Source organism: Phyllobates terribilis, unplaced genomic scaffold, assembly GCF_046119375.1.
Source record: "Phyllobates terribilis strain yellow unplaced genomic scaffold, ASM4611937v1 Scaffold_7__3_contigs__length_470593459, whole genome shotgun sequence".
In the NCBI taxonomy this organism is placed as follows: Eukaryota; Metazoa; Chordata; class Amphibia; order Anura; family Dendrobatidae; genus Phyllobates; species Phyllobates terribilis.
The window spans coordinates 349,511,802-349,538,562 of record NW_027362767.1 but is presented as its reverse complement, the minus strand read 5'-3'; positions in this window follow the sequence as shown (position 1 = coordinate 349,538,562).

Below are 26,761 nucleotides of genomic sequence, written 5' to 3'. Positions count from 1 at the left end.
TACCTGGCTGGATACAAATATAGTGCGTAGCCCCACGTCAATTTTTTTTAAATTATTTCATGAAATTCATGAAATAATAAAAAAAAAAGGGCTTCCCTATATTGTTGTGTCCGGCCAGGTACAAATAGGCAGCTGGGAGTTGGGGGCATCCCGTTCCTGGACGCTGTACCTGGCTGGCATACAAAAATATGGCAAAGCCCACGTCAAAATTTTTTGGAAAAATTAATTAAAAAATAAATAATAACTTAGGGACTGCATCTTTATTAACCCCTCAAGTGTCATTTAGTGTTAAAATAAAGGATTTATTAAAAAAAAATTAGCGTGGGATCCCCCATAATTTTAGGCTCTAGCGGAGGTTAAGCAGACGGCTGGGGCAGATGTTTGAAGCCTGGGAAGGGGGTAATACCCACGGAGCTTGCCAGGCTACTAATATCAGCCCCCAGCTGAATACCTAGCCTTTACTAGCTATTAAAATGGGAGACCCCCCCCAAAAAAATGACGTGGGGTCCCCCCTATTTTAATAGCTAGCAAAGGCTAGGCAGACCGCTGGGGGCTGATATTAATAGCCCAGGAAGGGTGCCATGAATATTGGCCCCCTCCCAGGCTAGAAACACCAGCCGTCAGCCACCCCAGAAATGGCGCATCCATAGGATGCGCCAATTCTGGCACTTAGCCTCGCTCTTTTACGCTGCCCTGGTGCGGTGGCAAGGGGTAATAGTTGTGGAGTTCATGTCAGCGCCAGCTGCCATGAAGCCCAGGTTAGTAATGATGGGCGTCTATAAGACACCCCCATTACTAACCTACAAAGTGTTAAAAAGAAAAAACACAAACACCCAGAAAAAAATAATTTATTTGAAATAAAACACACCATTTTATTTAATTCTTAATTTACTAAAAAAAAATAGTTACCTGTCCACGTTCCTGCGCTGATCTCCCATGCACAGCTGTCACATCTGGAGATGGTGACAGCTGTGCATGGCTGCTGTAAGCTCACACTGCCGGGAACACGTCCGCTCCCGGCAGCTTGAGCCCCTGACTGAGGTCACCGGAGTGCATTCAGTCAGCGCAGCACCGGAGACCTCCTTTACGGCACTGCTGTACCATGGGAATTTCTCACGGTACAGCAGGGCCGTAAAGGAGCTCACCAGAGCAGCGCTGCCTGAACTCCAGCAAACCCGCTTATGCAATGACGGGGCTGCTTTAAGGCCCCGTCATTGTAGCGGCGGCAGTGGTTTAGAGCGTCACATTCTATGTGGCTGCTCTAAACTGGAGATCTTCGTGGGACACTCATGGACTACTACGGAGGGATAAGGATAAGGTTGTGGTTTATTATTTTATATTTTATTACAGGAGATCGATGGCTTCGGGGAATTTGGTGTCTAGGTGAGTGTAGGTGTATTTTTTTTATTTTTTACTTTATTTTAGGTGGCGATCGGCGGGGACAGGTAATGTATAAACTAATTTATTTTAGGTAACCACTGGCCACCAATGAAGTGTATTTAAAATTTATTGGGGACCAAAAGCAAAAAATATATATATGGGGGCCTAAAAGAACAAAAGATGTGTATAGGGGTAAAAATAACATATGGGGCAGTTTAAATAGCAGGATCAGACTGATGGGAACTACTGCTCCCATCGAGCTGATCCTGCTGGCACGAGTGGACGGGGGACAGACATAGGCCGATGGGAGTAGTAGTGTCACATCGGCCTATGTCTGCCTGCACGCACACACTAATAATGACGGGTCTGATGGTCTGGGAGGTGTGGCTGACCTGTGCGGCCGTGGGAAAGTTCATGTGAGTTCATGCAATGCAGTCAAGCATGAACTCACATGAACCCTCTGAGGGCACCGCGTCTACTTCAAATGAACAGCTGATCAGCATCACCTGATACCTCAGCTGTTCATTTGAAATAACCGGCGGGAGAGCGCAACACAGAACGGGAAAGCCGGTGGTGAATTCTTTTCACTGCTGGCTTCCACGCCCGGGTCCTTCGCTCCCCGCTCCTTGGTGCTGCGCTCCCCGCCCGGTCCTAACTTACGATCGGGATGGGAGCTGGCGAGGGGAGCCGAGGATCGGGGTGGGAGGCTGCGGGGAAGCAGTATGGGGCTGTGTGATTGTTTAAAAGCCGGTGGCTTTTTACCGCCCGCTGGCTTTTAAACAATCAGGAGAATTCTTTCAAACTGGGATGGCATTCTGATGACAGGCTGGATTGCAGCTGAGCGCTGCCATCCAGTTTGTCATCCTTCAGAGACACTGCAGAGCGCAGGCATTATGGGAACTTCCGATTCCGGTATTCGATATTGTAAAAGTATCGGAACTCGGTATCGGAACTCCGATACCGCGAATATCGGCCGATACCCGATATTACAGTATCGGAATGCTCAACACTAATCGTGAGATTTTGAGTTCAAACCTCCTTCTATCAGCAAGGGCATTGAAGAAAAAACGTGGCTGGGTCTTTCAGCATGACAATGATCCCAAGCTTCGGGCGGCCACTCTTTGGGATTAGTACCCTTACGGGTGAGCGCGGAAATTGGGGCAGTCCGGGAAGAGAAGTGTGGTATGAAGAGGCGGTAGTAGTTGGCGAAGCCCAGGAATCGCTGAATGGCCTTCAACCCCTCCGGTCGGGGCCATTTCTCGATGGCAGACAGTTTCTCAGGATCCATTTGTAGGCCGGTCTGAGAGATAATGTAGCCCAGAAATGGAAGCGAGGTCTGCTCAAAGAGGCACTTCTCATATTTAGCGTAGAGATGGTTCTGCCTGAGCCTGAGCAGGACCTGACGAACGTCCCTCCGGTGAGTCTGGAGATCCGGAGAGAAGACCAAGATGTCGTCCAGGTACACCACTACGCAGGAGTAGAGAAGGTCCCGGAAGATGTCATTGACCAACTCTTGAAAGACGGCAGGAGCGTTACAGAGGCCAAAGGGCATTACCAGATATTCATAGTGGCCGTCCCGGGTGTTGAATGCCGTCTTCCATTCATCCCCCTGACGGATACGAACCAGGTTGTACGCCCCACGGAGGTCTAGTTTGGTGAAGATTCTAGCCCCCCTCAGACGATCAAATAACTCCGGAATGAGCGGAAGGGGGTACTTATTCTTCACCGTGATCTGGTTAAGGCCTCTATAGTCTATACAGGGACGGAGAGAGCCGTCCTTCTTTTTGACGAAAAAGAAGCCTGCTCCCGCCGGGGAGGTAGATTTCCGGATGAATCCCCTGGCCAGATTCTCCTCAATATATTCGGACATCGAGCGGGTCTCAGCAGCGGATAATGGATAAATACGCCCACGGGGAGGAGAAGTACCAGGTAACAAGTCGATAGGGCAGTCGTATGGTCTATGAGGGGGTAGTGTCTCTGCTTCCTTTTTATTAAAGACATCAGCATAAGACCAATAAGGGATCGGAAGTCCAGGTAGATTAGCTGGGGTAGGAGAAGGACGGACGGGATGGACGGGAACCAGACAGGTCTTATGGCAGCCCTGTCCCCAGCGAAGGACTTCTCCGGTCTGCCAGTCAAGAACGGGTGCATGTCTCTGGAGCCAAGGTAGACCTAGCAGGAGGGCGTGAGAGAGTCCAGGCAGAACATGGAAGGAGATACTTTCAGAATGCAGCATTCCCACCTGCAGAGTAATGGATTCGGTGATGAGTTGGATGGGGCGTGGTAAGAGCCCCCCATCCACGGCAGCAACAGACAAGGGTTCAGCCAGAGGTTTGGTGGGGATGCGGTATTTCTCTACCAGGGACTGTGAGATAAGATTCCCGGCCGCTCCAGAGTCAAGTTGGGCTAGTTCGAAATAACGGTTCTCCCCGTAGACGATTGAAACTGACAACAGCAGGGATGGAGAGGATTTATTCTTGTCTAGGTGGACCTCTCTGAGCGAACCTAGACACAGGCGTTTCCCGACCTCTCCGGGCAGGCACGGATCCGGTGCTCCTTACTGCCACAGTAGAAGCAGGTCCCCTCGGCACGGCGTAAGTCCTGACGGGTCTTGACCATCTTGGTCTGGTCGACCTGCATAGGCTCAGGAGAGTGTACCTGGTAAGAGACAGAAGGAGTGACGGGTTTCTGAAAAGTAGGAGCTAGACGTGGTAATCTCCTCTCAAGGGTGACCTCTCTGGCACGCTCCTGGAACCGTAGGTCAATCCGGGTGGCAAGAGCTATTAAATCATCGAGAGTGGTAGGAATGTCCCGACCGGCAAGCTCATCTTTAATACGGCCGGACAGACCCTCCCAGAAGACGGAAACCAGAGCGTCGTTATCCCAGGCCAGCTCCGAGGCAAGGGTACGGAACCGTATGGCATATTGGCCCACGGTGAGACTTTCCTGACGGAGGCGTAGCAGAGATGATGCGGATGAGGTCTTCCGTCCGGGTTCGTCGAAGACTTTCCGGAAAGCCGTGAGAAAAGCAGGCAAGTTGGATACCAGGGGGTCTCCTCTCTCCCATAGAGGATTTAGCCAGGCCAGGGCCTCCCCGGTGAGATGGGACATGATGAATGCAATTTTGGCCCGGTCGGAGTTAAACTGGTGAGATAATAGTTCAAAGTGCAGGGTGCACTGATTTATGAAGCCCCGAGCCTGGGCGGAGTCGCCTCCGAAGCGAGGAGGTGCAGAAAGCCGGGGTCCGGGGTAAGATACCATGGTATTAGTGGGCAGTGGAGCTGCCGGATTGCGAGACATGGCACTGGCGGAGGTTGCTGTTGGAGCAGTCAGAGTGTCCAGGCGAGTATTGACATTCCGCAGGTGACCCAGAATGGACTCCTGTTGGGACCTTTGACGGGACAGTTCATGACACAGGTCCGAGAGCGAGGGAGCTTGGGTGCCACCGGGTTCCATGGCCCGAGCAAACTGTAACGGGTCTGGGAGGCGGAACCTCTGAGCTACTATACAAGGGGGCGGTCCTTGTAAGAGAGCGGGTGGCGACCAGGGAAGACGGGCTGGAAGTCTCAGCAGGTGAACGGGACAGTCTCTGAGTGAACGGGACAGTCTCTGAGTGAACGGGCTGGAGGTCACGGCAAGTGACCGGGGCAGTCTCTAGGTATAGGGTTGGTACGACCTGTGGCGGCTGAAGATAGACGTGAGCTCCCAGGTGAGCAGGCGAGAGTCTCTGGATGAACGGGTGGTCACAGCATGTGACGGCGGAGCCTCCAGGAAGACCAGCGGACAGGCGACAGATGAGCGCTCCCAGGTGAGCGGGCAGAAGTCTCTGGACAGGCGGGTGGTCACAGCACGTGACGGCAGAGCCTCCGGGTAGGCAAGCAGACAGGTAGCAGATGAGCGCTCCCAGGTGAGCGGGCAGAAGTCTCTGGACAGGCGGGTGGTCACAGCACGTGACGGCAGAGCCTCCGGGTAGGCAAGCAGACAGGTAGCAGATGAGCGCTCCCAGGTGAGCGGGCAGGAGTCACTGGACAGGCAGGTGGTCACAGCACGTGACGGCGGAGCCTCCAGGTAGGCTAGCAGGCAGGTAGCAGATGTGCGCTCCCAGGTGAGCGGGCAAGCTGGTCCATAGACAGACTGACAGGAGTTGGAAGGCAGACCGTCGGACCTCAGGCAAGCAGGCAGGTAGCTGATGTGCGCTCCCAGGTGAGCGGGCAGGCTGGTCCTTAGACAGACTGACAGGATTAGTAAGGCAGACCGTCGGACCTCAGACTAGCAGGCAGGTAGCAAGTAATCAGGCAGGAATCTGGCAGGTAACTGGCAGGTAACTGGCAACGGGACCTGAGGGCTGAAGCACAGGTGAGACACAGGTGCAAACAACATTGCTCGGGCACCTCCATTTTGGAGGAGGTGCCTTATATATGGTAAAGTCCTCCGGCCATTGGCCGGGGACTCCTTAGGACGGCGCGCGCGGCCCCTTTAAGAGGGAGGGAGAGCGCGCGCGCCCTAAGCACAGTGGCCGGGAAGGAGCGCGTGCTGCCAGCAGAGCGGGAGAGGGACGCCGGGCACGGAGCAGAGCGGTGAGGGGAACAGCGTCCCTGCCTAGCAGAGGGCAGGGACGCCGGCACTACAGTACCCCCCCCTTTAGGCCCCCCCTGTTTTAGGCCAGACAGAAATTTAGCAAGGATGAGAGGGGCATGGATGTTCTCCCGGGGCTCCCACGTTCTCTCCTCAGGACCAAACCCCTTCCAATCTACCAGAAAAAAGGTCTTCCCTCTTTTGGTAGCAAGAATGTTCTCTACCTCAAACTCGTCCTCAGCGGAAACCGGAGCAGGAGGCGTACCTGTAGACTTGGAAAAAGAGTTAAGCACCACGGGTTTGAGGAGAGATACATGGAATGAGTTAGGGATCCGTAAGTTGGCCGGGAGTTTCAATTTATAGGCCACCGGGTTGATCTGACTGATGACCTCCAGAGGACCGATGAACCGAGGCCCTAACTTGTAAGAAGGTATCTTGAGTCGAACATATTTAGATGAGAGCCAGACCTTATCTCCTGGACGAAATTGTGGAGGATCCAGGCGTTTTTTGTCAGCGTGTCTTTTCATACGCTCGGATGACAGAAGGAGTGCGGACCGGGTACACTCCCATATGGAGGAAAATTTGCTAACGAGAGATTCTGCAGCCGGGTTGTCCACAGAGGTGGAGACAGGAAAAGGAATCCGAGGATGCTGACCGAAAACTACAAAAAACGGGGATTTGGAGGAGGATTCGCTCTCGTGATTATTATAAGAGAACTCGGCCCATGGTAGGAGATCCACCCAGTCAGAATGGTGGGCATTAACGAAGTGCCGGAGGTAACTGGTCAGGTTCTGATTGATCCGCTCCACTTGACCATTGGACTGTGGGTGGTAAGCGGAGGAGAAGTCCAGGGTGACGTCTAGTAGTTTACAAGTGGCTCTCCAGAAACGTGAGGTGAACTGTACCCCACGATCCGACACGATGTGGAGGGGCAGGCCATGAAGACGGAAGATATGGCGGATAAAGTCTTTAGCCAGCTCGGGTGCAGACGGGAGGCCTGGCAGGGGAATAAAGTGAGCCATCTTGGAAAAGCGGTCAGCGACCACCCAAATGACCGTACAACCGACAGAGACGGGGAGATCAGTTATGAAGTCCATAGCAATATGCTGCCAGGGGGCAGCAGGCACAGGAAGCGGAAGGAGGCGTCCGGCTGGCAGATGTCTCGGGACTTTGTTGCGGGCGCAGGACACACAGGCAGAAACAAAGTCTATTACGTCCTTGTGCAGGGTAGGCCACCAATAGTGCCGGGCAATAAGCTGGAGGGTCTTTTTCTGCCCGGCGTGGCCAGCTAGCTTAGACGAATGGCCCCAGTGTAGGATCTACTCCCGATCAGGTACTGAAACAAACGTCTTACCGGGAGGGAGACGATTTAGACTCACGGGAGCCACCTGCATTACTCTGGCGGGATCGATGATATGTTTAGGTTCTTCCTCGAGATCGGACACCAGAAAGGATCGGGACAAGGCGTCTGCTTTGACGTTTTTGTCAGCCGGGCGAAAATGAAGAACAAAATCAAAGCGAGCAAAAAACAAGGACCACCGGGCTTGGCGCGGGTTAAGTCTCTGGGCATGCTGGAGGTAAGCCAAGTTCTTGTGGTCAGTGTAAATTATTACCGGATGAAGAGCCCCCTCGAGTAGGTAACGCCACTCCTCCAACGCCAGCTTGATGGCCAATAACTCTCGGTCTCCTATGGAACAGTTGCGCTCAGAAGAGGAGAAGAGTTTGGAGAAGAAGCCACAAGTTACCATTCTCCCGGAAGATGATTTTTTAGTAAGTACCGCTCCGGCTCCAGAGGAGGAGGCGTCAACTTCCAGGAAGAACTGCTTGTTGCGTCCGGGCGATGCAGCACCGGGGCGGAAGAGAAGGCCTGATTTAGGGAAAGAAAGGCCTCCTCTGCTTCGGGCGGCCACTCTTTGGGATTAGTACCCTTACGGGTGAGCGCGGAAATTGGGGCAGTCCGGGAAGAGAAGTGTGGTATGAAGAGGCGGTAGTAGTTGGCGAAGCCCAGGAATCGCTGAATGGCCTTCAACCCCTCCGGTCGGGGCCATTTCTCGATGGCAGACAGTTTCTCAGGATCCATTTGTAGGCCGGTCTGAGAGATAATGTAGCCCAGAAATGGAAGCGAGGTCTGCTCAAAGAGGCACTTCTCATATTTAGCGTAGAGATGGTTCTGCCTGAGCCTGAGCAGGACCTGACGAACGTCCCTCCGGTGAGTCTGGAGATCCGGAGAGAAGACCAAGATGTCGTCCAGGTACACCACTACGCAGGAGTAGAGAAGGTCCCGGAAGATGTCATTGACCAACTCTTGAAAGACGGCAGGAGCGTTACAGAGGCCAAAGGGCATTACCAGATATTCATAGTGGCCGTCCCGGGTGTTGAATGCCGTCTTCCATTCATCCCCCTGACGGATACGAACCAGGTTGTACGCCCCACGGAGGTCTAGTTTGGTGAAGATTCTAGCCCCCCTCAGACGATCAAATAACTCCGGAATGAGCGGAAGGGGGTACTTATTCTTCACCGTGATCTGGTTAAGGCCTCTATAGTCTATACAGGGACGGAGAGAGCCGTCCTTCTTTTTGACGAAAAAGAAGCCTGCTCCCGCCGGGGAGGTAGATTTCCGGATGAATCCCCTGGCCAGATTCTCCTCAATATATTCGGACATCGAGCGGGTCTCAGCAGCGGATAATGGATAAATACGCCCACGGGGAGGAGAAGTACCAGGTAACAAGTCGATAGGGCAGTCGTATGGTCTATGAGGGGGTAGTGTCTCTGCTTCCTTTTTATTAAAGACATCAGCATAAGACCAATAAGGGATCGGAAGTCCAGGTAGATTAGCTGGGGTAGGAGAAGGACGGACGGGATGGACGGGAACCAGACAGGTCTTATGGCAGCCCTGTCCCCAGCGAAGGACTTCTCCGGTCTGCCAGTCAAGAACGGGTGCATGTCTCTGGAGCCAAGGTAGACCTAGCAGGAGGGCGTGAGAGAGTCCAGGCAGAACATGGAAGGAGATACTTTCAGAATGCAGCATTCCCACCTGCAGAGTAATGGATTCGGTGATGAGTTGGATGGGGCGTGGTAAGAGCCCCCCATCCACGGCAGCAACAGACAAGGGTTCAGCCAGAGGTTTGGTGGGGATGCGGTATTTCTCTACCAGGGACTGTGAGATAAGATTCCCGGCCGCTCCAGAGTCAAGTTGGGCTAGTTCGAAATAACGGTTCTCCCCGTAGACGATTGAAACTGACAACAGCAGGGATGGAGAGGATTTATTCTTGTCTAGGTGGACCTCTCTGAGCGAACCTAGACACAGGCGTTTCCCGACCTCTCCGGGCAGGCACGGATCCGGTGCTCCTTACTGCCACAGTAGAAGCAGGTCCCCTCGGCACGGCGTAAGTCCTGACGGGTCTTGACCATCTTGGTCTGGTCGACCTGCATAGGCTCAGGAGAGTGTACCTGGTAAGAGACAGAAGGAGTGACGGGTTTCTGAAAAGTAGGAGCTAGACGTGGTAATCTCCTCTCAAGGGTGACCTCTCTGGCACGCTCCTGGAACCGTAGGTCAATCCGGGTGGCAAGAGCTATTAAATCATCGAGAGTGGTAGGAATGTCCCGACCGGCAAGCTCATCTTTAATACGGCCGGACAGACCCTCCCAGAAGACGGAAACCAGAGCGTCGTTATCCCAGGCCAGCTCCGAGGCAAGAGTACGGAACCGTATGGCATATTGGCCCACGGTGAGACTTTCCTGACGGAGGCGTAGCAGAGATGATGCGGATGAGGTCTTCCGTCCGGGTTCGTCGAAGACTTTCCGGAAAGCCGTGAGAAAAGCAGGCAAGTTGGATACCAGGGGGTCTCCTCTCTCCCATAGAGGATTTAGCCAGGCCAGGGCCTCCCCGGTGAGATGGGACATGATGAATGCAATTTTGGCCCGGTCGGAGTTAAACTGGTGAGATAATAGTTCAAAGTGCAGGGTGCACTGATTTATGAAGCCCCGAGCCTGGGCGGAGTCGCCTCCGAAGCGAGGAGGTGCAGAAAGCCGGGGTCCGGGGTAAGATACCATGGTATTAGTGGGCAGTGGAGCTGCCGGATTGCGAGACATGGCACTGGCGGAGGTTGCTGGTGGAGCAGTCAGAGTGTCCAGGCGAGTATTGACATTCCGCAGGTGACCCAGAATGGACTCCTGTTGGGACCTTTGACGGGACAGTTCATGACACAGGTCCGAGAGCGAGGGAGCTTGGGTGCCACCGGGTTCCATGGCCCGAGCAAACTGTAACGGGTCTGGGAGGCGGAACCTCTGAGCTACTATACAAGGGGGCGGTCCTTGTAAGGAAGCGGGTGGCGACCAGGGAAGACGGGCTGGAAGTCTCAGCAGGTGAACGGGACAGTCTCTGAGTGAACGGGACAGTCTCTGAGTGAACGGGCTGGAGGTCACGGCAAGTGACCGGGGCAGTCTCTAGGTATAGGGTTGGTACGACCTGTGGCGGCTGAAGATAGACGTGAGCTCCCAGGTGAGCAGGCGAGAGTCTCTGGATGAACGGGTGGTCACAGCATGTGACGGCGGAGCCTCCAGGAAGACCAGCGGACAGGCGACAGATGAGCGCTCCCAGGTGAGCGGGCAGAAGTCTCTGGACAGGCGGGTGGTCACAGCACGTGACGGCAGAGCCTCCGGGTAGGCAAGCAGACAGGTAGCAGATGAGCGCTCCCAGGTGAGCGGGCAGAAGTCTCTGGACAGGCGGGTGGTCACAGCACGTGACGGCAGAGCCTCCGGGTAGGCAAGCAGACAGGTAGCAGATGAGCGCTCCCAGGTGAGCGGGCAGGAGTCACTGGACAGGCAGGTGGTCACAGCACGTGACGGCGGAGCCTCCAGGTAGGCTAGCAGGCAGGTAGCAGATGTGCGCTCCCAGGTGAGCGGGCAAGCTGGTCCATAGACAGACTGACAGGAGTTGGAAGGCAGACCGTCGGACCTCAGGCAAGCAGGCAGGTAGCTGATGTGCGCTCCCAGGTGAGCGGGCAGGCTGGTCCTTAGACAGACTGACAGGATTAGTAAGGCAGACCGTCGGACCTCAGACTAGCAGGCAGGTAGCAAGTAATCAGGCAGGAATCTGGCAGGTAACTGGCAGGTAACTGGCAACGGGACCTGAGGGCTGAAGCACAGGTGAGACACAGGTGCAAACAACATTGCTCGGGCACCTCCATTTTGGAGGAGGTGCCTTATATATGGTAAAGTCCTCCGGCCATTGGCCGGGGACTCCTTAGGACGGCGCGCGTGGCCCCTTTAAGAGGGAGGGAGAGCGCGCGCGCGCGCGCCCTAAGCACAGTGGCCGGGAAGGAGCGCACGCTGCCAGCAGAGCGGGAGAGGGACGCCGGGCACGGAGCAGAGCGGTGAGGGGAACGGCGTCCCTGCCTAGCAGAGGGCAGGGACGCCGGCACTACAATATATAATAAAGTATTGAGATGAACTTTTGTAATTGACCAAATACTTATTTTCCACCAAAATTTGAAAAAAATTTCTTTCCAAATCAGACAATGTGATTTTCAGGATTTGTTTTCTTATTTTGTCTGTCATAGTTGAGGTCTACCTATTTTGTCAATTACAAGCCTCTTTCACCTTTTTAAGCGGGAGAACTTGCACAATTGGTGGCTGACTAAATACTTTTTTCCCCCTGCATCTGCCCAATGTTTTCATCCACCTTGCCTTTGTCAAATTGGGATGATTTATTTACTTGGGCATATTTCCTTATCATTGTTAATGTTTTATGTGCTAATCGCGAGATTACTGATTAATTCACATGAAGTGTCCCTTTCTTTAGAAAATTTCTTTCATATGACTGAGGCCCCGATTCAGGAAGGTGTTTTTGCCAGTTTTCTGGAGTAAAACATTTTCAAGTGTCACAATTTTTTTGCGCAACTCAGAATATGCACAAACTTTTTGCAACTTTTGACATTTTCATGCCGGCTTTACCAAAATAGGTGGCACATGGGTGGGACTTGGTATGACTAAGCCCACCTGTCTAATTCTTTGAAATTAACTTTTTTGGCAGAGACACATGCAGGTTATAAAATATGAATAATTCATTAAGTGTCACGTCTTAGTGCAACTCGTTTCGGATCAGTTATGATCTTTTTTCAAGGCTGAAGAAGGATCATAACTGATCCGAAACGTGTTGCATTTTTTTTTGGTCATGTGTTCTATCTCCGTGTATTTTGCAATAAAGTATATTTTTAAAGTTTACCGGATTGCGGAAGCTGGACTTACCTTGCTCTTTACTATTGCTGCACACAGTCCATGTGATCCGTGTACTTGCGGTGAGTTAGCTGGATTCTCTCTCCTTTTGATTTCTTAATGAATTAGGTGCGTCTTCCTCCAGCGAGCTGCATTCAATAAGACTGGTATGTACAAGGCTAGTCTTCATGAAATCATGGGGCTTAGTTTATAAATAGTAGGCAGGAGGTATCTCCTTGCTCTTGAAAAAGAGATTCTGCAGCTTAGGGGTGTATCATGAATAATAATGCACCACCTATTATAAATTAGTAATAATATCGGAACCAAATATTACAATTAGTGAGCTCATTCTCTTTCAACTCTAGTTCCACTGCATCTTTGTGTGTGTGATGGAATCGGAAGGTGACATTGCTCATACACTCTTGAGACCATGGCTGTAGGGTAAATATCCTCTGTGTACAGTACAGACCAAAAGTTTGGACACAACTCATTTAAATATTTTTCTGTATTTTCATGACTTTGAAAATTGTACATTCACACTGAAGGCATCAAAACTATGAATTAACACGTGTAGAATTATATACTTAACAAAAAAGTGTGAAACAACTGAAAATATGTCTTATATTCTAGGTTCTTCAAAGTAGCGACCTTTTGCTTTGATGACTGCTTTGCACACTCTTGGCATTCTCTTGATGAGCTTCAAGAGGTAGTCACCGGAAATGGTGTTCCAACAATCTTGAAGGAGTTCCCAGAGATGCTTAGAACTTGTTGGCCGTTTTGCCTTCACTCTGCGGTCCAGCTCACCCCAAACCATCTCGATTGGGTTCAGGTCTGGTGACTGTGGAGGCCAGGTCATCTAGCGTAGCACCCCATCACTCTCCCTCTTGGTCAAATAGCCCTTACACAGCCTGGAGGTGTGTTTGTGGTCATTGTCCTGTTGAAAAATAAATGATGGTCCAACTAACGCAAATCGGATGGAATAGCATGCTGCTGCAAGATGCTGTGGTAGCCATGCTGGTTCAGTATGCCTTCAATTTTGAATAAATCCCCAACAGTGTCACCAGCAAAGCACCCCCACACCATCACAGCTCCTCCTCCATGCGTCACGGTGTGAACCAGGCATGTAGAGTCCATCCGTTCACCTTTTCTGCGTCGCACAAAGACGCGGTGGTTGGAACCAAAGATCTCAAATTTGGACTCATCAGACCAAAACACAGATTTCCACTGGTCTAATGTCCATTCCTTGTGTTCTTTAGCCAGAACAAGTCTCTTCTGCTTGTTGCCTGTCATTAGCAGTGGTTTCCTCTTAACAGTTGTTGTAGAGATGTGTCTGCTGCCAGAACTCTGTGTGGCATTGACCTGGTCTCTAATCTGAGCTGCTGTTAACCCGCGACTTCTTAGGCTGGTGACTCGGATAAACTTATCCTCAGAAGCAGAGGTGACTCTTGGTCTTCCTTTCCTGGGGCGGTCCTCATGTGAGCCAGTTTCTTTGCAGCGCTTGATGGTTTTTGCAACTGCACTTGGGGACACATTCAAAGTTTGCCCAATTTTTTGGACTGACTGACCTTCATTTCTTAAAGTAATGATGGCCACTCATTTTTCTTTACTTAGCTGCTTTTTTCTTGCCATAATACAAATTCTAACAGTCTATTCAGTAGGACTATCAGCTGTGTATCCACCTGACTTCTGCACAACACAACTGATGGTCCCAACCCCATTTATAAGGCAAGAAATCCCACTTATTAAACCTGACAGGGCACACCTGTGAAGTGAAAACCATTTCCGGTTACTACCTCTTAAAGCTCATCAAGAGAATGCCAAGAGTGTGCAAAGCAGTCATCAAAGCAAAAGGTGGCTACTTTGAAGAACCTAGAATATAAGACATATTTTCAGTTGTTTCACACTTTTTTGTTAAGTATATAATTCCACATGTGTTAATTCATAGTTTTGATGCCTTCAGTGTGAATGTACAATTTTCATAGTCATGAAAATACAGAAAAATCTTTAAATGAGAAGGTGTGTCCAAACTTTTGATCTGTACTGTATGTACAGCACAGTGTCACAGGTCTGTATGGACAGGATACGTGGAAGCATATAGTGCTTATTGCCTGGAGAGAGCACATATAAACAATCATTCTCCAAGCAATTCATGAAGGATCATTTTTAATCACGGATAAATGGATAAGATTCCCTGTTTTATGTTCCGATGTGGCAAATGCTCAGATGTCGTACGTGTCACATGATGAGAGGTTTAATTTAACTGTGCAAATCTTTTCTCTACAGTTGGCATTTGTTCTTAGCTTAGTGAGCTCAGATGGAGTGTATCGACCTGCTGTACTTGAGTGGGATTCCCTAGGTGCTTCTGCCGACTGAATGCAAGACGCTTGTAAATTCATTTAAAAAGATTGTTAAATGAAATGACATTTGATTGCTGTGCCCCCATAAAATATCAAATTACCTTATGCAAGTAAACCTTTTTACAATGGAAATGCCCAATATTGAAAAAAAGCATCATGAGGCCAAAATGATTACAACAGAGAGGATTCAATTATTATATCTGATTTTACTATTGTTTAGTAACCATATGTACATGGTTTTCTAAGGCTGCATTCACGCATCCATGTGACGCATCCTAGTGTGACACACCGACCCATAGAGTTTCATTGATCCATACACACATCAGTTTTAAAAAAGGGGTCTTTGTCTCTGGTCCATGAGACTCAGAGCACGTCCTCGTCTTATCTGCTTTCCGAAACAGACTCATCCACTCAAAGTCCATGGGGATCCGTGAGAAACAAAGGAAACTAGGACTTTGTACTTCAGAGTTCCATCCTAGTTTCATCTGTTCTCTACTGATCCATTGCTAAGGATCAATGGATAAAAAAAGTTCAGATGGTCTATCTGCTCCAGAAAACAAAAACAGATAAGAAAAAAAAGTGATGCAACTAGGAAACAACTAGGATGACACTTCAGGGAAAAATTGATCCGTTTCTCTCGGATGGTAACACATGGATGTATGAATGCAGCCTAACAGGGAAAGAAATCCAACAAAATGTGGCCACATTTTCAATATCATAAAAAGTACATAATAAGATAAAAATTCCAAACAGAAATAATCAGGAAAATAAATAAAATTTAATTTGATGGATCCAAAAAGGACGATTGGTATTTTTTGATTGTGCTGTAACATCTCACTGGGAGAGAGTTAAAGTCAGCGGTTTTGTTCTCACCTACTCATCATCTCTACAATCTGGCTCATGAAGGGAGTCCAATGCAAGGAATGCTCCCTCTTCTTCCCTTACATAATGTCCACATGGTCTATAAGGGCAGGGCATGCAATATTAATTGTCCCATATTACGGGAAAATTCTTCCCAACTCCCTGTATGGCAATTAGACTAGTTCCCTGGATCAACGACCCATCGCAGAATGTAGTACCAATAACCTGTAATATTGTATCTATCCTTTTTCTTAATAATCTTGGTTGCCCTCCTCTGTACCAACTCTAGTGCTCCTATGCCCAAAATTGTACAAAATATTTCAAGTGCTGCCTGACCATTGACTTGTAGAGAAGCAACACAATGTTCTTGTCATAAGTAGCTATGTCTCTTTTGATTTATCACATCATTTATTTGCCTTGGCAGCAGCTGCCTTGCACTGGGCACCAAAGGTAAAGAGGTCCCGTCACTTGCTTAACAAAATTGAGTTAAATACCTTGTAAAAATCCCTGAGCTCTCTTGTTTCTGCTGCTCTATTACTTCTTGCACTCCATCATTACATTGCAGAATATTCACATTTGCAGTGCGATATATGAAATTTCTTCTTGCAGTCCAACTGGGCGTTCCTTCAGAGTCTTCTCTGGGGGCATGAGCAACTACCCCTCCCTCCCATACACCGCCAATCACAGCTCGGCATTGTCTGCTGTGATTGGAAGTGTCTGAGAGGGAGAAGTTAAAGAGCACTTCCCAAAGACAAGATTCTGATGAACACCCAGTTGAACTGCAAGCATAAATTTCTCATATTGCGCTGCAAAAGAGATAAATGTGAATATCTCTGCAATTGAGTGACTCAGAGCAAAATGGAAAAAGAGCGGCAGAATCAGGGAAGCTCTGGGATTTTGACAAGTATATTACATTTTTTGAACAAGTGACAGGTCCTTTTTCAGTTTGTCCACCAATATAAGATTTATGATTGGATTATATGTGTCGAATGAATTGAAAGTAATTAGAATATAGTGGTGTGCTGCCCCTGATACATCATAGAATAAAATCACTGCATACTCCTAGTTGAAGAACAGCAACCAGCTTTATATCAGTGACAGTATTTCCCAGTATTTTACTATTTAGTACAAAATTATACATTTTAGTTTCCTTGACTGCGAAACAGACTCAGTTATTATGGAATCCTTAGATGGAAATATTAGTCTGTGTATCACAATATTTAATACTGGATTGCTGCCTTCTGGACCCAGTGATTTGTCTATTTTAGCAGAGTTTTTTTTTAAAACAGCCTGTTCTTTATGTTGGGTTAAACAGGTGACAAAAAATGGAGAATGTAGATGTAGATGTTTCTCCATGCTCACATTTGCTAAAATTCCCATATGTTGATATTTTCAGCTGTAGGGATTGATATGTCAGATGTTATTTTTATATTGTACATGGTATATACAGTGGTGGCCAAAAGTATTGGCACCCCGGCAATTCTGTCAGATAATACTCAGTTTCTTCCTGAAAATGATTGCAATCACAAATTCTTTGGTATTATTATCTTAATTTAATTTGCTTGCAAGGAAAAAACACAAAAGAGAATGAAGCAAAAATCAAATCATTGATCATTTCACACAGAACTCCAAAAATGGGCCAGACAAAAGTATTGGCACCCTCAGCCTAATACTTGGTTGCACAACCTTTAGCCAAAATAACTGCGAACAACCGCTTCCGGTAACCATCAATGAGTGTCTTACAATGCTCTGCTGGAATTGTAGACCATTCTTCTTTGGCAAACTGCTCCAGGTCCCTGATATTTGAAGGGTGCCTTGTCCAAACTGCCATTTTGAGATCTCTCCACAGGTGTTCTATGGTATTCAGGTCTGGACTCATTGCTGGCCACCTTAGAAGTCTCCAGTGCTTTCTCTCAAACCATTTTATAGTGCTTTTGGAAGTGTGTTTTGGGTCATTGTCCTGCTGGAAGACCCATGACCTCTGAGGGAGACCCAGCTTTCTCACACTGGGCCCTACATTATGCTGCAAAATTTGTTGGTAGTCTTCAGACTTCATAATGCCATGCACACGGTCAAGCAGTCCAGTGCCAGAGGCAGCAAAGCAACCCCAAAACATCAAGGAACCTCCACCATGTTTGACTGTAGGGACCGTGTTCTTTTCTTTGAATGCCTCTTTGTTTTTCCTGTACACTCTATGTTGATGCTTTTTCCCAAAAAGCTCTACTTTTGTCTCATCTGACCAGAGAACATTCTTCCAAAACGTTTAAGCTTTCTCAGGTAAGTTTTGGCAAACTCCAGCCTGGCTTTTTTATGTCTCGGGGTAAGAAGTGGGGTCTTCCTGGGCATCCTACCATACAGTCCCTTTTTATTCAGACGCCGACGGATAGTACGGGTTGACACTGTTATACCCTCGGACTGCAGGGCAGATTGAACTTGTTTGGATGTTAGTCGAGGTTCTTTATCCACCATCCGCACAATCTTGCGTTGAAATCTCTCGTCAATTTTTCTTTTCCGTCCACATCTAGGTAGGTTAGCCACAGTGCCATGGGCTTTAAACTTCTTGATGACACTGCGCACGGAAGACACAGGAACATTCAGGTCTTTGGAGATGGACTTGTAGCCTTGAGATTGCTCATGCTTCCTCACAATTTGGTTTCTCAAGACCTCAGACAGTTCTTTGGTCTTCTTTCTTTTCTCCATGCTCAATGTGGTACACACAAGGACACAGGACAGAGGTTGAGTCAACTTTAATCCATGTTAACTGGCTGCAAGTGTGATTTAGTTATTGCCAACACCTGTTAGGTGCCACAGGTAAGTTACAGGTGCTGTTAATTACACGAATTAGAGAAGCATCACATGATTTTTCAAACATTGCCAATACTTTTGTCCACCCCCTTTTTTAGGTTTGGTGTGGAATTGTATCCAATTTGGCTTTAGGGCAATTCTTTTTGTGTTTTTTCATTGAAGACAAATTAAATGAAGATAATAATACCAAAGAATTTGTGATTGCAATCATTTTCAGGAAGAAACTGAGTATTATCTGACAGAATTGCAGGGGTGCTAATACTTTTGGCCACCACTGTATGGACAGGATACAGCGAATACTTCTGTATAAAGACTATGGATTTGTTCTGCACTGTTTCCCCCCGGAAGTAATATATATTTCATTCCATTTCTCCTTTTTCCCTAGTATCATTACATGAAATTTGTTTTTAGAACTCATCGCCTGTAACAAACAAATGTATACTGCTTTTTAAAAAAAAAAAAAAAAAACTGTTTCTGCTAGAACTACACAAAGCAAGAATCCGAACAAGAAATGGCAGCTTTAAGTTACAAAAACAAGTGTAGCATGATTATTCCGCCTGTCCGTTACTAAAAGTGATTGTGTCTGCCTGAATGCCCTTGTGGAAATGAGTCTTTAGAGCCAGCTTGCATGTGGAAATGTAACTGTAACGCGAACAGGGAATGACAGGGGTGCTGGTCCAGAAAAACTGGGAAATTTTCTGTAATAAATGATAAAAGACAAAGAAAAAAAACGTGATGTAAGAAAAAAAAACATACGATCAGCTATCATTATGCTATATTTTTTGCAGTATCTATCACAGGAAAGTATTTTTATTATGTAGTAATAGCAATTTTTTTTTCAGCATTATTTTATAACAAAGTGATTCTAGAACACTATTACATCATCAGAATCCACCCCAAACTGTTTATTTGGTCATATTGCGCTCTGAAAAATAATGTTATCCACACCTTTACTGTCCTCTGTCGTTCCTTGACTGAAAAATCGCTGTTTTTAATTCATATACTGTATAAATTAGGCTTAAGTGCTCTGGGCGTGTCAAAGCATTTTCCAATCCTCTGACTCCCATGCATTATTCCCCCAACCCCACCTTCCCCGGCTTGTCTGAGCACTCACTGGATGTGTAGTGAAGTTATTGAGCTGCTAGCCAAATAGATGAAGGTAGGGCTGGGTGGAGGCTTTGAATTAAAACAGAGGTAACATAGTAACATAGTAACGTAGGTTGAATAAAGACCTAGGTCCATCAAGTTCAACTTTTGTCCAGATTGCTTAAGTAAAGGTGTGGATGACATTATCTTTCAGAGAGCAACATGACTATAGAAAGGGATTGTGGGGTGGGTCTTTCTGACAGATTCCCTTGAAAATAAATTCACACGTTAAATAAACCTTCTAATCCAAGGCAAAAATGTAACCATACATAACCAATATATGGTCCACATACCTGATGCCTTCCTAGTGAAAGTTACTGCCTTCGTTGGTCTGTTCTGTCTGTAGTCTCAGAAAGTCTGAGATATGCATTGCTCTCCACCGCCCTATGGTAGACTGGAATGGATGAGACAAGATGGACTGATCAATCATACAGCATCAGAGAAAGCATATCTCAGACTCTCTAAGCATGCTGTCCATACGGTAGTCTGAGACTGTGAAGGCCATCTTATGGACAACTCTCTATAACCCATTACATCTCTTTCCCCCACCTCAACCATCCTGCTGCACTAGTGCTACCAGTTTTTCTAGAATTGCTCACCCACACTTGGGGCTATGAGGATGATCTTCTGGTGAGACATAACAAGTGGTCACAGACTAGTCTTTTGAGGCAGAACAAGTATGCAGGAACTGTTAGACAATGATCACTGGAAAGAGGATACGTGGAGCCATGCTGTGACTACTATAGAAAGAGGAGATGTGCTACTCATACATCCAGTACTGAACACACAGGAACCTGCCTATCGTGCTTTACAGGTTATGTACATATTGGGGGTCCTGCTAAGTGCATGTGTGCAGGTTTCCAGATAAATTATTATTTTTTTACTCAGAATTGTAATTAGACTTTTCATCACCTGAGATAAATGGTTCAATGTGCTGCTCTCCCCCTGCATTCTCAGTATTTCTCAAGCCTGTGCTTAAAGAACTCCACATGTCATATATTAAAGAGGTTGGTTAATACTTCTTTATTGATGGCATATCCTCAGTATAGGCTATCTGTATCTGATTGATGGGGGTGCGAAACCTGGTACCCTAGCCAAACAGCTGTACCCGGTGCCGACTGCTGACGGAAGTTCTCGGATACAGCTGGAACATAGCAGCTCTTCCATTTCTATAGTGGGCACGGGCAGGTACTACAGATCCACCCTATTCAAACCCTAAGGATAGGCTATTGTGGCACCCCTGTGGGGGATCACCACAGGATCCATAGGTGCAGGGGGAGATGCACACTTGGGCACACACAACACCTTCCACCCCAGGTCTGAGGGGAGGAGTCAGTTTCCAGGGAGACAGAAAAGCAGCAGTTGGTCTTGTGAAGGATGAAGGAGGAGAGAGACAGAGAGCTGTTGGCTGAGGACCAATTAAGCCCTGAACTAGGAGACAGATCTGTGTTGTGAAGCGCCCTAGAGAGAGGGACGGAGGCTAGAAGGAGAAAGAAAGAGATAAAACTATTATCCCTTTAGCTCACCCAGACACCGGAGTCCGAGATTGCTATTAATTCAGGAATAGCATAGAAAACGCAGACAGATCAGGAGGATCTACTCCCCCTGAAGAAGAAGGGGAGACAGTTGCCAAAATTGACCAAGTATAGGACCAGGGGCCCAGAAAGAGAATTGGTAGCCCCAAGGAAAGGTCCTCATTGTCAGTTGTGGAGAAGGACCCAAAAGAAAGTGAAGGTGGCAGGTTCAGCTTAAGGCAGGACTGATCCCAAACAACGAACACAGTGTTAGAGGAGGCCCCACAAATCTCCAGGGTGAATATCTCTACCTGCACCGAAAACCTGGTTACCCTCCTGAACTGTACCTGTTACCGGACATCAGTAAAAGAAAGGTACTGAAACAAAGACTTAATGTGTGTGTGTGCCTACTTTGACATTACTGCCTATAGCGTTCGTACAAACCGTATGCCGATCACCTCAGCAACCATACACAGCGCTGGTAACCGATTTTACCAGTTACCACAGGAGGCGTCAGGACACAATACTCCCATCATCCTCACCCCCATCCCTTTACTGACGGTCCAGGGCACGGAACCGGGAACCGACCAACCGTGATCCCCACAGAAGTAACCCATCCATCCCGGTATCCGAGTACCCCTACCCCTGTCGACCGACTCACTATTAATAAAATATTGGCCAACCCCTTTAAGAATATTCAGTATAGAAAACCAAGCAATAAAAAAAAGAAACTAATTGAATAACCTGGTTTCTATAAGAATCCAACATGCAAATTACCTCGTCAGAGAAAAAGAGGACTTGAACTCTATAGCACCACCTATTGGAAGCAGCAAGCCTACAAGTCACATTTAACCCTTTAATGAGTCATGCAATATGACTTAGGATAATAGCCAAATCAGAATCTCAATTTGCAGCCACTGTGTTTCGGGCTATTGGCCCTCATCAGTGCAAAGTACGAGAACTGATTTGGCTGCATGAGAGGTCCTGGACTGAGGTCTAAGGGGTAACGTTTCTCCTTGCGGAGAGTGACACACCGGCTCTGGCATGTCAAGGTAAGGAGGCTTATTCGCCGTGCAATGCTCTTCTGGGAAATTTAATATGCAAATTGCCTCGTCAGAGAAAAAGAGGACTTGAACTGCTGCTTCCAATAGGTGGCACTATAGAGTTCAAGTGTAGAACACATGGTGTTCTACAGCCTAATTATATAGGGAGCATCTACAGAAAGAAGACAAGAATATTTAGGAGTTGGGGAGTACACCATGCTGAGCTTTTGCTTCATGGTCGTGTCTTTGGGGGTGTGGAGTACATCGTGGTAAGCTTGTGCTATATGGTCATCTTTTTGGGAGTGTGGAGTACACCATGGTAAGTTTGTGCTGTATGGTCATGTTTTTGGCAGTGTGGAGTACAGTATATTAAGCTTGTGCTATACAGTCATGTTTTTGTGGGTGTGGATTGCACTATGGTAAGCTTGTACTGTATGGTCATGTTTTTGGGGGTGTGGAGTACACCATGGTAAGCTTCTGCTGTATGGCCATGTATTTTGGGGTGTGGCATTCACCATGTTCAACTTGTGCTGCATGGTCATGTCTTTGGAGGTGTGGAGTACACCACGGTAAGCTTGTGTTGTATAGTCATGTTTTTTGGGGGTGCGGATTGCACCATGGTAAGCTTCTGCTGTATGGTAATGTTTTTGGAGGTGCAAAGTGTGTCATGGTAAGCTTCTGCTGCATGGTCATGTCTTTGAAGGTGTACACCATGCTAAGCTTCTACTGTATAGTCATGAAAAAACAAACAACTCATGTACAAAGTCATAGATCGGCCAGTTATTCTTGTAGAAACTGACTTTATCACCCTGTCAGTTATGAGACTTCAAGACTAAGGTAACTGATGTCATAATAAGATGGTAAAAGAAAACAGAATATTAAGAAAAATGCCAGAAAGAATTTTCATGTCATTTGAATAGCCCCAGTTTATTGCAGAACAACAATGTGGTTTTGGGTTGATTTGACTGCTACTTAAAGAGGTTTCCTACTATTTTAAGAAATGTAACTCTTGTACATTAAATGGGATACCATTAGTGAAGAGCGAGCACTAAAATGCTCGAGTACTCGTTGCTCGGGCCGAGAACATTGGAATACTCGGGTGCTCGACCCAAGCAATGAGCCCAATATAAGTCTATGGGAAACTCGAGCATTTTTCAGGCTCCCCCCCGGCGGTCTACAGAGGGCCTAAAAATTGCCCAAATCAATGGGAACAGTGCTTAAATGACATGGGAACAGCATGGGACAGACCCCTGGAAGCATCTCTGACTCCTAGATCACTGCTGTCAGCAACGTGGTCAGAGTATTATGCCACTTTTACGGACTCACAATAAAACATACAAAAACGAAACCAAAATGGATTTTCCTGGGAAATATGTTAAGGAACATCCTTTCCAGGGTAATGACTTGTATAAGGCAAAATAAATAATCAAAAATAAAAATACTCCTCCACACCTTGGGCTATGTTCACACTTTTGCATTGCTTTCAACCAAGACAAATGCATTCACCAGGAAATGTCATTTTAACATTTTACAACCTTATCTGGCCATGTGGTGTGTGACACATCATCAGACACATGCATACAGTGCTGTAAAGACATGGGAACAGCATGGAGAAGACCTCTGGAAGCATCTCTGACTCCCAGGTCACTGCCTAAAAGTGTGCCCATCATAACTGATCTTTGGCACATGCGAAGATCCCTCCCGCCATGCATCTGTCGTTACAGACTTGCAACAATCACCGTCCACGTCCTTGTCCCAGTGCAGCGTTCAGTTGTCCCTACCCCATTCCTTGGAATGCAAGCGCAAGTATGCAGCCAGCCACTCACCAACCCATGGGCTGCAATACTATACTGCCAAATTTTTGACAGCTGCTTGTACTTGAAATGTGGCCTTTTAGGCTCGATGAGGCGGAAGCTGTCCACAATCTTATGGCGGCGGCGACCGTGTATCCATACTCAGTCCCCAGCTGCCACTATTTGTCCCGGTGTTGTCTCCGCCTTCCACAAGCACGGGTCCCACAACATTACCCGTGCCCTCCCCAGTGCACTTACTGGGAAGGACTGCCTAACCACAAACACGTGGACAAATGAATGTGGCCAGGGACGGTAAGGAGCCAGTCCACAGCTTTTTTTGCTGAATTGTATTTCACCACAGCCATATTCTTTAGCTTGGTGAAAGGACTTGGTAAACCATATCTACCCAGCTGTCATTTCTCCCAGGAAGTCCTCTAAAGCTGCTTTCACTTGAAATGTGGCCTTTTAGGCTCATGGAGGCAGAAGCTTTTCATAACCTCATGCCGGTGGCGGCCGGGTGGCCATACTCGGTTCCCAGCTGCCATTGTTTCTCCCGGTGTCGTCTCCGCCTTCCACAAGCACGGTTCCCACAACATTACCCGTGCTCTCCCCAGTGCACTAACTGGGAAGGACTGCCTAACCACAAACACGTGGACAGGTGAATGTGGCCAGGGACGGTATGGAGCCAGTCCACAGCTTTTTTTGCTGAGAGTTGTATTTCACCACAGCCATAATCTTTAGCTCGGTGAAAGGACTGGCATAGAGGGAAACCGTATCTACTCTGGGTGTCATTTCTCCCAGGAAGTTCTCTAAAGAAGCTTTTGCAGAAGCAATGGCAGCCCATCCAACATCAGCTCGCACTTCTCGATTGTGCTTTGACACACAAACATCTTTCTTTGCGCATTTAATTTCATGACTACAGAGTTGGACAATGGCCTGATCTGCAATCCGGTTTGAGAAATAACATGCATAAGCACGTCCGATCCACATTAAAAAAACAGCCATAGAGTGTCCGGTAACCTTCCCCCACACTTTTTTTAGCCAAGGCTGCTTCTCGGCAGGGTTGGACGGACCCACCAGAAAAACGGAGACTCCTCCAGTGGGCCCTGGCTTCTCCTTCAGGAGAGTTCATAGTGCCGAGGTGAGGCCACGATGATGACAGAGGCCACCGTCTGCTTAGTTTTCTGTTACTTGGAATGCAAGCGCAAGTATGCTGCCAGCCACCCACCCACAGGCTGCAATACTAAATTGTGAGATTTCTGGGCAGCTGCTTGCACTTGAAATATGGCCTTTTAGGCTCGTGGAGGTGGAAGCTTTTCACAACCTCATGCCTCATGCCTCGTGTTCATACTCGGTCCCCAGCCATCACTATTTCTACCGGTGTTGTCTCTGCCTTCTACAAGCATGGGTCCTTGAACATTACTGCTGGTACTTTTCTGTGGGAATTTGCTTGCCTCCTACCAGCCTGGAATATTTCCAGTAAACTATGGTACGACGCCATGGTATTAGCACTGCCCCCAGTAACAGTAGCGAAGCCATCCACAATTTCCTTCTCAGGAATTTTATTTGGTAGACTGAGTGGCTGCCCAAATACATTAGTTTCTCACAAAGGAGCTGAAGATAGAGTGGCAGTAGGTGCAAGTTTCTCCAGCCTGTTAGATATTAAAGGGTGAACGGCAGCACATTGGATCAGTGGTTAGCACTCAAGCCTTGCAGCGCTGGGATCCTGGGTTCAAATCCTAGCAAGGACAACATCTGCAAGGACTTTGTATGTTCTCCCCATGTTTGCATGGGTTTCCACCTCAGTAAAAAAGCAGCCATAGAGTGTCCGGGAACCTTCCCACACACTTTTCTTAGCCAGGACTGCTTCTCGGCAGGGTTGGACGGTCCCACCTGAGAATCCTCTGGTGTGCCCTGGCTTCTACATCAGGAATGCTCATGATAGCGCTAACTTTGCAGCTGCTATGGGGCTCTTGAGCGGGGGAGAAAGGTGAGGCCTCAGAATCAAATCCTCTAGTGGGCACAATGTTTTTCAATCTGAAACAGCTTCTCAGTGGGAGTTGTATTTCACCACAGCCATATTCTTTAACTCGGTGAAAGGACTGGCATAGAGGGAAACCGTATCTATTCCGGCTGTCATTTCTCCGGCACCAGGTTCTGCCCATTGTCACACACGACCATGCCTGGCTGTATGTTCAGCGGTGAGAGCCACAGATCAAGCTGCTGTGTTTCAGCTCTCAACAACTTTGCAGCGCTGGGCGGTTTGTCAGGTAAGCTTTAAGCATGTTATCTTCAGCACAGCCTTTTGCCGCTTGGCCAAGGCAGTGCTGCAGTGCTTTCAGGTGACTGATGTGGTCATTTCGGAGATGGATTACATTGAGGTTACATTGGCGACTTTGTTTTTATACTAAAGAAAGATCCTACTGTTTGTTTGTTTTTTACGTTATTTTTTAAGGCAAATGCATTCACCGGGAAATGTTATTTTAACATTTTACAACCTTACCTGACAATGTGGTGTATGACACATCATCAGACACATCCTGTTTCATTGATGATGGAGGGACTCTGAAAGACACACAGAGCAGGGCCACAGTAACGAGTACGACATGTTCCCATTAGAAAGGAGAGAGTCTGCTATACAGTTATAGGATATGCAGTGAGTCCAACGGCTGACCAAATTTAGGAAAAACCCCACTAAGAATTTAAAGACACATAGAGCAGGGCCACAGTAACGAGTACATGTTCCCATTAGAAAGGAGAGAGTCTGCTATACAGTTATAGGGTATGCAGTGAGTCCAACAGCTGACCAAATTTAGGAAAAACCCCATTAAGAACTTAAAGACACATAGAGCAGGGTCACAGTAGCGACAAATTCCCACTAGAAAGGAGAGAGTCTGCTATACAGTTATAGGGTATGCAGTTAGTCCAACAGCTGACCAAATTTAGGAAAAACCCCATTAAGAATTTAAAGAGACATAGAGCAGGGCCACAATAACGACAAATTCCCATTAGAAAGGAGAGAGTCTCCCACAGTCTCCCAAGTTACCGTTCAGTAAAAACTGTGTTTTAGA